This window comes from Ranitomeya imitator, chromosome 6 (genome assembly GCF_032444005.1).
Source record: "Ranitomeya imitator isolate aRanImi1 chromosome 6, aRanImi1.pri, whole genome shotgun sequence".
Taxonomy (NCBI): domain Eukaryota; kingdom Metazoa; phylum Chordata; class Amphibia; order Anura; family Dendrobatidae; genus Ranitomeya; species Ranitomeya imitator.
This window is the reverse complement of record NC_091287.1, coordinates 52842255-52858844: the sequence shown is the minus strand read 5'-3', so window position 1 is coordinate 52858844 and position 16590 is coordinate 52842255.

Sequence of the window (16590 nt, the reverse complement as noted above, 5' to 3'; positions counted from 1 at the left end):
CTGCGCTTAGTTACCCGATGTTTACCCTGGTTACAAGCGAACGCATCGCTGGATCGCATCGCTAGATCGGTGTCACACACACCGATCTAGCGATGACAGCGGGAGATCCAGCGATGAAAGAAAGTTCCATACGATCTGCTACGACGTACGATTCTCAGCAGGATCCCTGATCGCTGCTGCGTGTCAGACACAGCGATATCGTAACGATATCGCTGGAACGTCACGAATCGTACCATCGTAGCGATCGAAATGTTATAGTGTGACGGTACCCTAAGGGTACCGTCACACAGTGCAATTTTCATCGCTACGACGGTACGATCCGTGACGCTCCAGCGTCGTAACAATATCGCTCCAGCGTCGTAGACTGCTGTCACACTTTGCAATCTACGACGCTGGAGCGATAATTTCATGACGTATGTGCGATGTAGAAGCCGTTGGTTACTATGCGCACATCGTATACGATATATGTTACACCATGCAATCATGCCGCCACAGCGGGACACTAGACGACGAAAGAAAGTTTCAAACGATCTGCTACGACGTACGATTCTCAGCGGGGTCCCTGATCGCAGGAGCGTGTCAGACACTGCGATCTCGTAACTATATCGCTCGAACGTCACGAATCGTGCCGTCGTAGCGATCAAAATTGCACTGTGTGACGGTACCCTAAGACTCACATAGTTGAAAGGTTATAATAATAATAATAATAACAATCTTTATTTTTATATAGCGCTAACATATTCCGCAGCGCTTTACAGTTTGCACACATTATCATCACTCTCCCCGATGGGGCTCACAATCTAGATTCCCTATCACTGTGTCTTTGGAATGTGGGAGGAAACCGGAGAACCCGGAGGAAACCCACGCAAACACGGAGAGAACATACAAATTTAACATTTAACTGTTTAAGTGACCACACTGCTATTGTAGAAAGAGTCGTTCTATGCTTGAAGTTGTCTTTAAAGTTGTCTTTATTGTGACGCGTTTCGAGTACATACCAAAACCTTTGTAAAACTAAACTAAAGGTATAAGACAGGACATAATAATATGGTAACAAAATCTTTATTAATGGCCTATATATGTTATTCTTATCTACTATATAATTGTCTAAGGGCCACTTCCGTCTGTCTGTCTGTCACGGATATTCATTGGTCGCGGCCTCTGTCTGTCATGGAATCCAAGTCGCTGATTAGTCTCGCCAGCTGCCTGTCATGGCTGCCGCGACCAATCAGCGATGGCCACAGTCCGATTAGTCACTCCTCTGCAGTCAGCGCCCGGCGCCCGCTCCATACTCCCCGGAGTCACCGCTCACACAGGGTTAATGCCAGTGGTAATGGACCGCGTTATGCCGTGGGTAACTCACTCCGTTACCATCGCTATTAACCCTGTGTGACCAAGTTTTTACTATTGATTGCTGCCTATGCAGCGTCAATAGTAAAAACATCTAATGTTAAAAATAATAATAAAAAAAAAATTATTATATACTCACCTTTCGCGACGCTCTGGTGACTGCTCTATGCAAGCGGCAGGTTCTAGTGCCAAGGATGGTATGGGAGAAGGACCTGCCATGACGTCACGGTCATGTGACCGCGACGTCATCACAGGCCCTGCGCGCCTGCGCGAGTAGGACCTGCCATGACATCACGGTCATGTGACCGCGATGTCATAACAGGTCCTGCGCACCTGCGCGAGAAGGACCTGCTATGACGTCACGGTCATGTGACCGTGACATCATCACAGGTCCTGCGCACCTGCACGAGAAGGACCTGCCATGACATCACGGTCATGTGACCGAACTACAAGAGGCCCTCAGAAGGTGAGTATTTGTTTATTTTTCATTCTTTAACCTGCGATATACGTGGCTGGGCAATATACTATGTGGCTCTGTGCTGTATACTACGTCGCTGTGCAATATACTACGTGGCTCTGTGCTGTATACTATGTGACTGGGCAATATACTATGTGACTGGGCAATATACTATGTGACTGGGCAATATACTATGTGACTGGGCAATATACTATGTGGCTGGGCAATATACTATGTGGCTGGGCAATATACTATGTGGCTGGGCAATATACTATGTGGCTGGGCAATATACTATGTGGCTGGGCAATATACTACGTGGCTGGGCAATATACTACTAGGGCTGTGCAATATACTACGTGGACATGCATATTCTAGAATACCCGATGCGTTTGAATCTGGCCACCATCTAGTACACTTCAATAATTAGTACACTTCAATAGAAAATTAGTACATTTGATCATGAAGGTCAAAATTGGTTTCTATTGTATGTACTATCGGTCATAGCAGAGATTTTGTTTATATGCTTTTTACTTTTTTAATATTTTGTATTATAGTCATGACTTCTTTTAGCAAATTAATGGGCAAGTGCAAAAATTAAAGTGTACACCCCCTTTCACATGTGTAAAATGGAAAAGAGGCGCAACCCACTTTTTCTTCACGGATGCTGGTGAAAGTGTATGGCCGGAGTCATGGGTTTTCAGGTTCCGTCTGAAGGATCCAAATGTGGTGATTAATCAGACGTATTGAGGCACAGAATTCCACAGGATGGGGGCTATTCGGGAGAAATTTTGAAGGAGCTTGGGTGAGAAGCAAATAAGTGTGGAGGAGAGACGGAGGTTTTGGGAGGACCAGAGATTACGTGAAGAAAGATATTGGGAGATTAGTTCTGAAATATATGAAGTAGATAGGTTATGGATGGCTTTGTAGGTCAGTGTTAGTACTTTGAACTGGATACGCTGAGATATACAAGCAGTATTATAGGGGCTGTCCTAAGACTAAAAGTTCCTCTAATTGTGACTGATGGCACCAAAGGAGAATCTTAGGCTAGGTTCACATTGCATTAGGGCAGTCCGTTTAGTGCATAGCGCTACGGACTGCGCTAACAAAAGGGATTGCGTTTGCCAATCCCGCTAGCGCAGATGCCCGATCTGCACTAGCGAGGAACGGACCGTGAACGCTGCAAGCATGTTATGGTCTGGGGATTAAGGAGCGACATGCGACTAGCTCTGAGCAGGTGGTAACTATACTGACCGCAGTCCCTAAGCTTGACACAACACTAGAAGTAGCCGTGGAATGCTCCTAACTCGTCACAGCCTAAGAGCTAACTACCCCTAAAGATAGAAGCAGGAAAACTATCTTGCCTCAGAAAATCCCCAAAGGATAGATTAGCCCCCCACAATGACTGTGAGAGGAGAAGGAAAAGACATACGTAGTATGAAACAAGATTAAGCACAGGAGGCCACCTCTACCTAGACAGAAAAAGTACAGGACAGAACGCTGTGCGGTCAGTAAAAAAAACTAGAAAAAGTCCACCGCAGAGGAATGCAAAAATCTCCCCACCTAACTAAAGGTGTGGAGGGCAAACTCTGCTGCCCAGAGCTTCCAGCCTAGCTGAATAGATCCATACTGATAAGCTGGACAAATGAACAAAACATAGAAAGTGCTGAACAACAAGTCCACAACAAGTGAACTGCAAAAGGAAAAGCAAGGACTTAGCTTTTGCTGAACTGGTCAGAGTGTCAGGAAAATCCTAAGAGCAATGACTCCAGGCAGGAACAATTGACAACTGGCATTGAATGAGGGATAAGGCCAGACTAATATAGCTGAGCCAAAAAGACGATCAGTGAAAACAGCTGCTGAAGCTAAATCCAAGAAGCAGCCATACCACTCAAAACCACAGGAGGGAGCCCAAGAGCAGAACTCACAAAAATGCTACTTACAACCACCGGAGGGAGCCCAAGAGCGGAATTCACAACAAAGCAGCGTTCGAGGTCCGTCACTCAAATGACGGCACATCGCTAGCTCACGCCCAATGTGGGTGTGCGCTAGCGATGCGTTCGCCATTACAAGCAATGGCGGCATTAACGGACTACGTTACACCGCATTATGCCGCGGTGTAATGTAGTCCGTTAAATGGGTTCACACAATGCAGTGTGAACCTAGCCTTATGGATAGTCTAGTTAAAGGGGAAAACAATCATAGCCTTCCCATAATCTATGAACTACATATTTAAAGGGAATCTGTCATCAGAAAAAACACTACTAGCCTGCAGGCTAATAGAGTTATTAACTTGCCTGATGCCTGCACTTAGCTGAATACTGCAGCGAGAAAATTAACTTTATTCCCCCCGCAGTGTTCTGGTTTCAGTCACAGGAGCGGTGCCAGCGCTGGCTCAGTCACCGATGTGAGAATATAAAGCAACATCTGTAACCGGCCCCCGGCCATGACTGACAGCCGGCCTCAATGCAGATAGAGTGTCAGTCAGTACTAGGGGTGTGGTTACAGCAGCCGCTCTGTATGCTCAGTGACTGAACCTCCGCTGCCCCATGATTGAAACCGGAATTCTGTGGAGGGAATAAAGTTCATTTTCTCCCCTCAGCATTCCGCGAAGTGCAGGAGCCAGTCAGATTAATAACACTATTAGCCTACAGATTAACCTTATATCTTCAGGATAATAGAAGATTTTCTTCCTTAACCATGCTGGGTGCCTAAACGTTAGCATCTGACCATTTTCCTTTTTGTCATTTTTAAAATGTAAAAAATGACATATATATATAAATATATATATATATATATATATATATATATATATATATATATATATATATATATATATACCGTATATATTTTTAAATACAAAGGAAATGTGTCATCTTTAACTTTAGGCCTTTTTAAAGATCATTTCATCTTTAACTTGCTTAACTGTTCACGATGGCAGTAATTTTAACCATGGGTGCCCAAACTTGTATGCCACTATATATGTGTACATGCTTTCATTAATTTTGCAATTCTCATTATAAACTGTGTGCAATCAATTCCTCAATTCACAATGTAGTCATCTTAGGACATTGAAAGGAGAAATTAGAAAATGTGATACTTTTACATTATAATCAATTGTGAAGTTAGATGGAACGGCAAACCAGTTACCTTAGAAATGCACACAAACAATTTTCTATTCTTACTAGTTCTAAGCGGTAATTATCCCTCAAAATAATTGCTGTCTCTTATCTTCGAAAGAACAGAATTTCTCAAAGCATGAGGTTATGGTCTGGAGATCTGGACTCAATGACTTGTCATCACTCTACATGCAAGTGGGTTAGGAGACCACCTCAGAGAAGCTGAAGCTGTAGTCATGTTTTCATTCACTGAATTATCACAGCGAAAACCAATATGTAACTGAATATTGCAAATGTTATGCGAACATATCCAGTTGTGATACATGAAAAACCACCAAAGTCTAAACAAAACCATCCTTGTCCATAGGAATGATCTTATTACAGCAATTTCTCCTAGAGGAGATTAAGGTGATGTCCATCTGTTACGCAACAAGCATTGAACAGCTGTGTAAATCAGCATGATATATATTTTTCCTAATGCCAGCAAATACTAGATGTAACTGTATATCTATTGCTTCCTCAAGAGAATTTTTGATGAAAAGCTTTAATGCTTCATCATATTTTTCATGGCAGACAGTTGGTTTCTGAACATCGGGAAATTGAAAATTGCTCAAAAATTAAAACAGAAAGTTGAGATAAAATCCAGACTCAAGATGAATTTATTTTTTTCTTTGCGTGAAAGAATTTGTACAATAGACAATAAACCAAATTGAAAAAAAAAGGAAATTAATAGAGTAATTAAGGTATAATCAAAAATAAAATGAATACAATTTGAAAGAGACCGTAGTTTCCAATTTAAAAAAATATTTCACTTGTAAACCTTTTAAAAATGGCAAACATTCGCATGAATGTAAAATAGCTGCTTGCTATGCAAAGCAATACTGTACAATCAGGTTAGTAATTCACAGACCTTTTTAGTTTGTCATTTAATTTAAATAATTTTAATTCAGAATCAATCTTTTCCATCCTTAGATTCATAATAGTTTTGAATTTTTTTTTATCCACCAAATGTGAAAACAGAAGCAGTAAGATATTTTATATTTTAACATTTCTCTGTTTCCACACAAAATTACAAAAATAGGAATAAAAAGTACAAGCCTATGTTTGACAAGTTTAAAAAAAAACCCACATTAATTTCCTCATATAGAAAAACGTATAAATTGACTTGTCTTCAAATGTGTCCTATCTTTCTTTTCCGGGAATTTCATTAAGGATTCCAATATGTCCGATAGATCACATGAAATTTGTTTCTAAAGGAAACCTCTCAACTGGTGTTAAGACTCTAAACTAACATCAACTATGTAAAGCATCTGAAATGTTGATTGCTTCTATACCTTTGTATTATAAGTTAGTTTCTAGGTTTTCAAGAAATCCATTGGCTGATGTTTGAGCAAATGAGCTTGCACGATTGTCTGACATTACAGTTCTCTGGCCTGTCCCCCTTTTTCTCCTCCCACTAGCGGCATCCTGTTAGTGACTTAAAGGTCACTCTTCTCTGTGACATGTAGCCCTTGCCCGAGATGTCACATAAGTGCCAATATTCCTAAGAAAGCGAGGTAAGGTCCTGTTGATGTTGCAAGAGCAAGTCTCTGAATCTGTGCATGCACCGACCCTGGAAATAGCTGCACCTGTGCGATATCTCAGGCAGGGGAGCAGGTCACAGAGAAAAGAGACTTGTCAGTCACTGAAAGGAGGTTGGTGGCGAGAGGATAAAGAGGGTAGGAGGCAGGAAAACTAAGTGTAAGCCAAGCCCCTTGTATTTGCAAGCTCATTTTGCATAAATATTAATCGATAAATTTTTAGAAAGTGGAGAAACTGAGTTATAATACAAAGGTGTGAACATAAACAACATTTCAGATGCTTTACACAGATGTAATTACAGTAGTTTAGGGGCCACAACCTGCCGACAGATGTCCTTTAAATCTGGTTACTCCAAACTCATGGTGGGGGGGACATATCATTTGTGCATTCTATGCTGCCTTCAAGGCCCAAGGAGGTAAAGTGGCCACTTTCACCTCCAATTCAGTTGGAATTGTGCATTACGATGAGCTATTGGACTGCAAAGGGCCCATATATTGTTCTTGAACAAGGTCCCTCTTCTGTCTGTGTCCCAAGCTACTTAAGTCTAGAGGAAAAAGTAAGGAAGGGTACACCTGTAGTTAGAGGAGCAACACTTGCTGACTTCTATGCTAGGCTCCAAGGGAAGAGTTAATTCACAAATTGGTTTTCCTGTGATATAAAAAAGAGAATACTACATTTATTAAATGATAATGCTCAATATCTGTTTAAAGAAAATCTGACATGAGTTGTACCCAAGTGAGAGCAAAAGACATGCAAGAGAGGGAACTTAAAATGACTCTTGGATATCTTTTAGATATTCCTCTTGTTAGATAAGGAGGAGACTTTGTATTCTCTCTACTACTGGTCCTCTAAAAAGTAGGAGTCTTTTAACAAGTCTGATTTGGTAGACTACATAGTATTGGAAGAAGTTTAATGATGGCACCCATGAAATGGTAGTTTTGATTAAAGAAGCACTCCTTCTCCAATCAAAATTTGTATCCTTTTAATATATTGCAATCATCATGTTATATGGCATTGTGTACTTACAATCACTTTACAATTGCTCATTTTCCCTTCTACCAAGCTAATTCTTCTCTTTTCCATTAGGTCTATGTCATCACATGATTAAAAGTGACTAGCTGAATCCTTCCAATCTCTATGTAGAAATAGGAGTTCAATTTTCCATAAATCACAGTCATGAGCAGTGTCAGACTGGCCCAAAGGAGAACAAGAGAATCCTTTGATGGGCCCCTGTGCAGGAGTGGGCCACCACCCTCTTAAATGAGCGACACTTGGCACAACACACTTGATTCACTATGTACAGTCTATGGCAGCATATTATTTATTGAACAATCAACCCAATTTATTGCTATAGAAATTTGTGAATGAGGATAAAGTCACATTTGTAAGTAGCTAAACAGCGAGGCCCTGGAGTTGATATTTCTGGTGGACCTTTGGCACCCCAGTCCGGCACTACTCGAGTCACTGCAAAAGTCCCTGGCAGGGGAAAGCAGGGAACAACTGAGTCAGGAGTTGAAGAAGGGAATGATAAATGCTAGTACAAGAGACTTCCTGTTTTGACATAGAGCAGAAAAAAGAGAAGCATTATCTGGGTAGAAAGGTGAAATGAGCAATTGTAAGCACACAGTGCTGTATAATATGATGACTGCAATATGTTAAGAGGATTACAACTTTGATGGGAGTACTTATTTAAAGAGCAGTGTCCTATGTAGTTGGAAAATATGGATGACTAATTTTCTCCTGCTTTTAATGTCCAATATCCCTTTGAGAGCTGTTGTTAATATAAAACATGGAATGTTGGGGGTGAATAGTGCAAGGATGACTAAATATGATTGAAGCCATTTTTGTAAATTTTAGGAGTATGGAGGCCAAACAATATGTGCATACAAACCCCTGAGAGGTCGGTCCAATAGTTGGAGGATGACAAGGGCCTTTATGGTCTTTATTAGTCTCTTTTTTTTCTATATTAAAGGGGTTGTCCCAAGACTGTAAATTATCGCCTAGCCATCCTCTGAACTTGGCTACATCCAGCAGTTCCATAGACAATATGTAGACCTGGGGTCCGTATGCCCTATCTACGCATCATTCAGATTGATCTCTGCACAGCCGCATCGGTGGGAAATCCAGTGGTTAGACCCCCGGTAATCATTCATTTTATAGGAGTGAAGATAGCTTTCATTCTTACTATAGCTGTTTAGTTGATTATCTACACGTGTAAACTCTGCTCTGTTATCTAATAAATACTGATTCTATCAATGCATACCTATGTAGTTGGTGCAACCATTATTTAGTTTGTGGGCATAATCGTAAGTAATCATTGTGAACATCTAAAAAATTAGTCATCTAGACTATAAAATGTGAGCGCAAACTGAAGAGATGAAATATTAAGATATGAAAAAAAATAAACAAGTTTCGTCAATGTAAGCACCTTGAGCGAATTGGAAGAAAACATTTTAAATCATATATCAATCCAATTTCTTGGCAGGTCTTTGTTAACATCATAACCTACAGTTTATTACATCTCTAATCTCTCTCACTGGTCGCTTTTTTGGTTTAGCGCTCAGGATGTTTCAGTACATGCCGTAATGAATCGGCATCAGTCATATTTTGCTCAGCTCTATGAGAAATTGTCTTATTTATCTCAATGCAGTAAGAAACACAATAGTGATAGACAATAGTCATCACATGATGTACGGGACAAAAAACACCATCGTCGGTGGATGTTGCTTTTCACTGTAACATGATTTCGCTACTGCTCGAGAATTTAGGACCCCGGTGGAATCAGACAATGTGTATTATGTTGGGGGATAGGTTTTTTTTATATATATATTTTGCCCCTTTAGAAAGTTCCCCAGTTTTATTATAGCCCTTAATAGTAAAGAGGAGATGTAAAAGGTTTGTATAGAAGAAAGACATGATGGCTTTTGGGTGTCTGTTAAAGATGACTGACAAGTGACAGCCCCTATACGATCTATTATTGCAGAACTATTGATTGCCACAGAAATGTAATAAACTACTCAGACTTTTCTCCTTTTTTTTTTTTTTTAATAAGATGGGAGTTCTCCCAACAGGATAATTTAGTAGCAAACGTCCCTACTTTATATCCCGTTTGGCTCGTTATAATAAGGCATGAATGTGCGGCTCTCTATCAATCTATATTTCTAATCCCGCGACTTCAACTTGATGACATCTCTGATGATGCAAACACAAAAAGTAACTTGCCAAATTGCACAGGGCTATAAGAAAACCTACAGTATAGGTAAAGAACGCGAGACGTAGTAATTAGTGATGAGCGACTATACTCGTTGCTCAAGTTTTCCCGAGCACACTCAGGTGATCTCCGAGTATTTGTTAGTGTTCGGAGATTTAGTTTTCATCGCGGCAGCTGAATGATTTACAGCTGCTAGCCAGGCTGAGTACATGTGGGGGTTGCCTGGTTGCTAAAGAATCCCCACATGTAATCAAGCTGGCTAGTAGCTGTAAATCATTCAGCTGCTGGGATGAAAACTAAATCTCCGAGCACTAACAAATACTCGGAGGTCACCCGAGCATGCTCGGGAAAACCCAAGAAACAAGTACACTCGCTCATCACTAATAGTAATGCAAAATCTTTTAAAAAATGACAAAACTAGGTGCAAAATGCGCATCAGGTGCGGATTTCATGACTGGTGAGATTATTTACATGCCACTGGGCATCTCCATTCTCTTTATTCCCTTATATCCTAGATCTATATTTCACCTTTTTACCTATTCAGTAATATTTTGTGCTGCTTTATAGGTATCCATTTAGAATATTGTGATCATTATTCTACTACCGTATGTATTTTTCCATATGGGTCTTACTTATTCAATACCAATACATAAAGGGAACCTGTCATGTCATTTCATGTAAACTGTCCCCAGTGCGCTGTCAGTGATGCAATGGGCATCACTAACACATTTTTCTTTAAATTTGCGCTGTAATCATGTGCAAAAAGCAATTTATATACTTAGATGGTACCTGCTCATTTAGTCATAGGGGTGTGTGATAAAGGACGAGTTTCCATCCAAAAGTACTAAATTATAGTTATTAAAGGGGAATTCTCCCTGCACCTCTATTGAGATCCGATATTAACTATTAACGCCAAACTCAACTATTAATAATTAAATATCCACTTAGTAATGCCTTACCGTTATCTGTTCTTTATACTACAGTCATGGACAAAAATTTTGAGAATGAGACAAATATTAATTTCTCAAGTCTTCTGCTTCATTTTTTCTAATGGCAATTTGCATATACTCCTGAATGTCAGAGTGATCAGCTTAACAGCAATTACTGTACGTGCAAAGTCAATATTTGCCCAGAAAATGAACTTTAACCCCCAAAACACATTTCAACATCATTGCAGTCCTGCCTTAAAAAGGAGCAGCTAACATCGTTTTAGTGATTGATCCATTAACACAGGTGTGGGTGTTGATGAGGACAGGGCTGGCGATCAATCAGTCATGATTAAGTAAGAATGACATCACTGGACACTTTAAAAGGAGGCTGGTGCTTGGTATCATTGTTTCTCTTCAGTTAACCATGGTTATCTCTAAAGAAACACGTGCAGCCATCATTGCACTGCACAAAAATGGCCTAACAGGGAAGAGTATCGCAGCTACAAAGATTGCACCTCAGTCAACAATCTATCGCATCATCAAGAACTTCAAGGAGAAAGCTTCCATTGTTGTCAAAAAGGCTCCAGGGCGCCCAAGAAAGACCAGCAAGCGCCAGGACCGTATCTTAAAACTGTTTCAGCTGCGGGATCGGACTACCAGCAGTGCCGAGCTTGCTCAGGAATGGCAGCAGGCTGGTGTGAGCGCTTCTGCACGCACTGTGAGGCGGAGACTCTTTGAGCAAGGCCTGGTTTCAAGGAGGGCAGCAAAGAAGCCACTTCTCTCCATTAAAAACATCAGGGACCGACTGATATTCTGCAAAAGGTACAGGGAGTGGACTGCTGAGGACTGGGGCAAAGTCATTTTCTCTGATGAATCCCCTTTTCGATTGTTTGGGACATCTGGAAAACAGCTTATTCGGAGAAGAAGAGGTGAGCGCCACCACCAGTCTTGTCTCATGCCAACTGTAAAGCATCCTGAAACCATTCATGTGTGGGGTTGCTTCTCAGCCAAGGGAATCGGCTCACTCACAGTCTTGCCTAAAAACACAGCCATGAATAAAGAATGGTACCAGAATGGCCTCCAAGAGCAACTTCTCCCAACCGTCCAAGAGCAGTTTGGCGCCCAACAATGCCTTTTCCAGCATGATGGAGCACCTTGCCATAAAGCAAATGTGATAATTAGATGGCTCATGGAACAAAACATAGAGATTTTGGGTCCATGGCCTGGAAACTCCCCAGATCTTAATCCCATTGAGAACTTGTGGTCAATCATCAAGAGACGGGTGGACAAACAAAAACAAACAAATTCTGGCAAAATGCAAGCATTGATTATGCAACAGTGGACTGCTATCAGTCAGGATTTGGTCCAGAAGTTGATTGAGAGCATGCCAGGGAGAATTGCAGAGGTCTTGAAGAAGAAGGGTCAACACTGCAAATATTGACTTGCTGCATTAACTCATTCTAACTGTCAATATAACCTATTGGTACTCATAATATGACTGCAATTATATTTCTGTATGTGATATAAACATCAGACAAACACTAATAAAAAACAGAGGGCAGCAGATCATGTGAAAATATAATTTTGGTGCCATTCTCAAAAATTTTGGCCATGACTGTATATACTAGCTGAGACAAAACAGTGTATCAATAAAAGATATGTATTGCACTCACAAGTCTACAATCTATTACTGTACATACATATATTTATACCCACGCTGACGACCATAAATATATATATACTAGATGGTGGCCTGATTCTAACGCATCGGGTATTCTAGAATATGCATGTCCACGTAGTATATTGCCCAGCGACATAGTATATTGCCCAGTCACGTAGTATATTGCCCAGCCACATAGTATATTGCCCAGCCACGTAGTATATTGCCCAGACACGTAGTATATTGCCCAGCCACGTAGTATGTTGCCCAGCCACGTAGTATATTGCCTAGCTACATAGTATATTGCAGTATACAGCACAGAGCCACGTAGTATATTGCCCAGCACAGAGCCACGTAGTATAGAGACTTAAAAAAAAAAAACATATACTCACCTTCCGAAGGCCGGTTGAAGTCCTGCTATACTCACCATCCGCCGCCTTTCCCGCTCCTCGCCACGCTCCCAGGACTGCTCCATTGCAAGCGGCAGCTTCCCGTCCCAGGGCTGGTGTGAGCAGGACCTATGATGACGTCGCGGTCACATGACCATGACGTCACGGCAGGTCCTTGTCGCACACCAGCACTGGGACCGGAAGCTGCCGCTTGCAATGGAGCGGTCCCGGGAGCGTGGCGCGGAGCGGGAAAGGCGGCGGATGGTGAATATAGCAGTTTTTTTTTTTTTTTATTATTTTTAACATGACATATTTTTACTATTGATGCTGCATAGGCATAGGCATTAGGGTTAATGGCTAGGGCAGCAAGTTGAAACTTTATCCTATGTGAAGGAAAGCCTTCCCATGGTTCCGCCAACTGGTACATTCAGTATTATTTCATAGCTACATGCTTGTTCACATGTTATATTTTCTTCTATCGTTGCAGGGGCAATGCCAGAGTAACAAAGAATAACCTCTGGGTGTTTCAAGTCAATGGGATCAACAAGTGTGCTTAGTGTAATGTAGACACAGGGCTTGCGCCAGGGGTGGACACTTACAAAAAATGACCCCCACTGTGGCTGCCCCCTCCACCCGCATATACAGAAGCACATTTACATACATATTCACATTAGGCACAAAATTATAAAATATACACATCCGATACATTACACTTTATTACATGCATATACAGCTCTGGCAAAAAATTAAGAGACCACCACATCAAATCCCTGTCATGGGCAGAACCAATCTCCAGACCTGAACCCCATTGAAAACCTCTGGAATGTAATCAAGAGGATGATGGATAGTCACAAGCCATCAAACAAAGAAGAACTGCTTACATTTTTGCACCTGAAGCAGTGTGAAAGACTGGTGGAAAGCATGCCAAGACGCATGAAAGCTGTGATTAAAAATCATGGTTATTCCACAAAATATTGATTTCTGATCTCTTTCTGAGTTAAAACATTAGTATTGTTGTTTCGAAATGATTATGAACTTGTTTTCTTTGCTTTATTTGAGGTCTGAAAGCACTGTTTTTTTTTTTAATTTTGACCATTTCTACTTTTCGGAAGAAAAATACAAAATTTATTGCTTGGAACTTAGGAGACATGTTAAACTTGTCAGAAGTTTATAGAATAAATGAACAATTTACATTTTACTCAAAAATATACCTATACAGAGAAAAATCAGACAAACTGAACTTTTTTTTGCCAGAGCTGTACATAGTATAGAAATTCACACAAGCTTATATAAAATATGAACATACATTCAACACATGCATGTACACAATGACATTTTTGTGATGAGCATGTTCAGATAACAAGATGATTTTTTTTGTTCATTCTTTCAAAGTTGTAACAGCCAAAATAGTTTTTTTTTTTTTTGCTTTTACTTAAGCTTAACTATTTGAGGTTTTGCTTTTAGGCAAGACAAGCTATAAATTTTCCAGGTGAAATTTTGCCAAACACATAGGTAAGCATTATATTTATATGATATATCCTATGGGTTTCATGGAGTAAAAAAGGATGTCAAATATGTACGTTATTTACTGATTTGTGATGTTTTATTTTTTTTTAAAAGGTTTATACAAATGTGATTATTGTAGTTACAGTATATTTAATTATTTTTTTTTAGAATTTTTATAGGGAATATAGAGATATACAGATAAATTATATAAATTATTGAGATTTATCTCTATGTATCAATACAACATGCCAGTAAAGAAGAAGAATATTATTTAAATCGTTAGGCAGAGAAAATTCCCCTATGCTTACCAGTGCAGCTCATGACTCACTGGTAAATTTTCAGTCTGCCATGTTACAGGTTGTGAGTGTGACGCCTTTACAAGGCCACCTCAAAAAAAGGAAAACAAACTATAGAAGGCATCTACTGAGCACAGACAGATTCTGTGGACATCTTCCCCAATGTCTTGGGGCAGAGGAGTAAAGGGAATGAGTACAGCAGTGTCCTGACTGAGAAACATATAGTGCAACTGGGCCTACCTCATGGGGCCCCTGTGCAGCTGAACTATCTGCATATGCAGTATGTCCCCCCCTTTGCTAGAACAGTGAATTGAACATCTGCCACTGGGAACATATTAGATTTATTAGTCTTTTTAAGCAGATCATAGCTTCTTCTTGTCTGTAAACTCTCTTCCCTAACACTGGAGATCATCATCCTGGCAGACTGGACATAAGCCATTGACTTCTTCAGCCTCTAAATATTCTTTGTTATCGCTAGAGCGTTGCCTTGATTCTTTTATGTGTTTTCTATAATTTTTTTTGTGAGTCAACAGTCCAGATCCTTCAATAATGCATGAAACAGATGAGAGGTCACAGAGTAGACAAATGCAAAGCAGTGTTTTTCCCCAATATCTCATCTTATGTATCTCATGAATTTGTTTTGTACACCGATCTGAATGTAGAACCATCCACCGTAATCCAATATTTGCACATATATTGCTTTTGCTAGGAGCTCTGTGATATTAAGTAGGCATTCATCAGACAGTGAATTGTAGCGGTCCTGATCTGTGTATGTCACCGGAATGTCACACTCTACAACGCACTCTAGTTGTCACTTCAACATCTCATCCTATGAGTTTGAGAGGGGTTAACAACAATTAGTCTTCGCGTTGTTCCTCATCTCCCCACAGGGCGCTATCAATTACTGCCATGTGAGATCTCATTAATGTCACGGCTCAAAGACTTCCAATTGACATTACTTAAAAGTTATGCAGACTGATAACAGGCCCAAATTAGTTTAATTCATTTTGACCTGAGATGACAAAGATTTCTTTACTGCAGTTAAACTTTAGACTCAGACTTTGCTTTATCTTGGTATTACTGTTTTCACTCAGCCTCTTACTATCGCCCTTCATTAGAGGATCGGAGAAATGGATAACATAAATGGTGAAAAATAATAGACGAGGCCAATTCTAAAGAACATCTGATATACAGTAACATTTTAGATGACCAAGGGGAATTGCTGGGTGAAGAAGGTATTGCATCACTGTACCCAGATCAGGGTACTTAGTGCAGGGGATAAAGACAAAACTTAGAGTTCACCTGCTCCCATAGTTTGGCTGTACACACGTGGTCAAAATTGTTGCTACCCCTCGTTTAATGACAGAAAACCCACAGTGGTCACAGAAATAACTTGAATTTGACAAAAGTAATAAATGAAAGATCTATGAAAATTAACAAATGAAAGTCCGACATTGCCTTTCAACCATGCTTCCACAGAATAAAAAAAAAAATAAAACTCATGAAATAGGCCTGGACAGAAATGATGGTAACCCTGAAAATAATGTGACAAAAGGGACATGTTAAATCAAGGTGTGTCCACTAACTAGCATCACAGTTGTCTACAATCTTGGAACCAGTGAGTGGGCCTGTATATACGGCTACAGATACTCACTGTGCTGTTTGGTGACATGATGTGTATCACACTCACCATGGACCAGAGGAAGCGAAGGAAAGAGTTGTCTCAGGAGATTAGAAAGAAAATTATAGACAATCATGTTAAAGGTAAAAGTTATAAGACCAGCTCCAAGCAGCTCGGTGTTCTTGTGACTACAGTTGCACATATTATTCAGAAATTTAAGATCCATGGGACTGTAGCCAACCTCCCTGGACAAGGCCGCAGGAGGAAAATTGATGACATATCAAAGAGACGGATAATACAAATGGTAACAAAAGAGCCCAGGAAAACTTCTAAACAGATTAAAGATGAACTTCAAGCTCAAGTAATATCAGTGTCTGGTCGCACCATCCGTCGTTGTATGAGCCAAAGTGGACTTCATGGGAGACGACCAAGGAGGACACCATTGTTGAAAAAAAATCGTAAAAAAGCCAGATT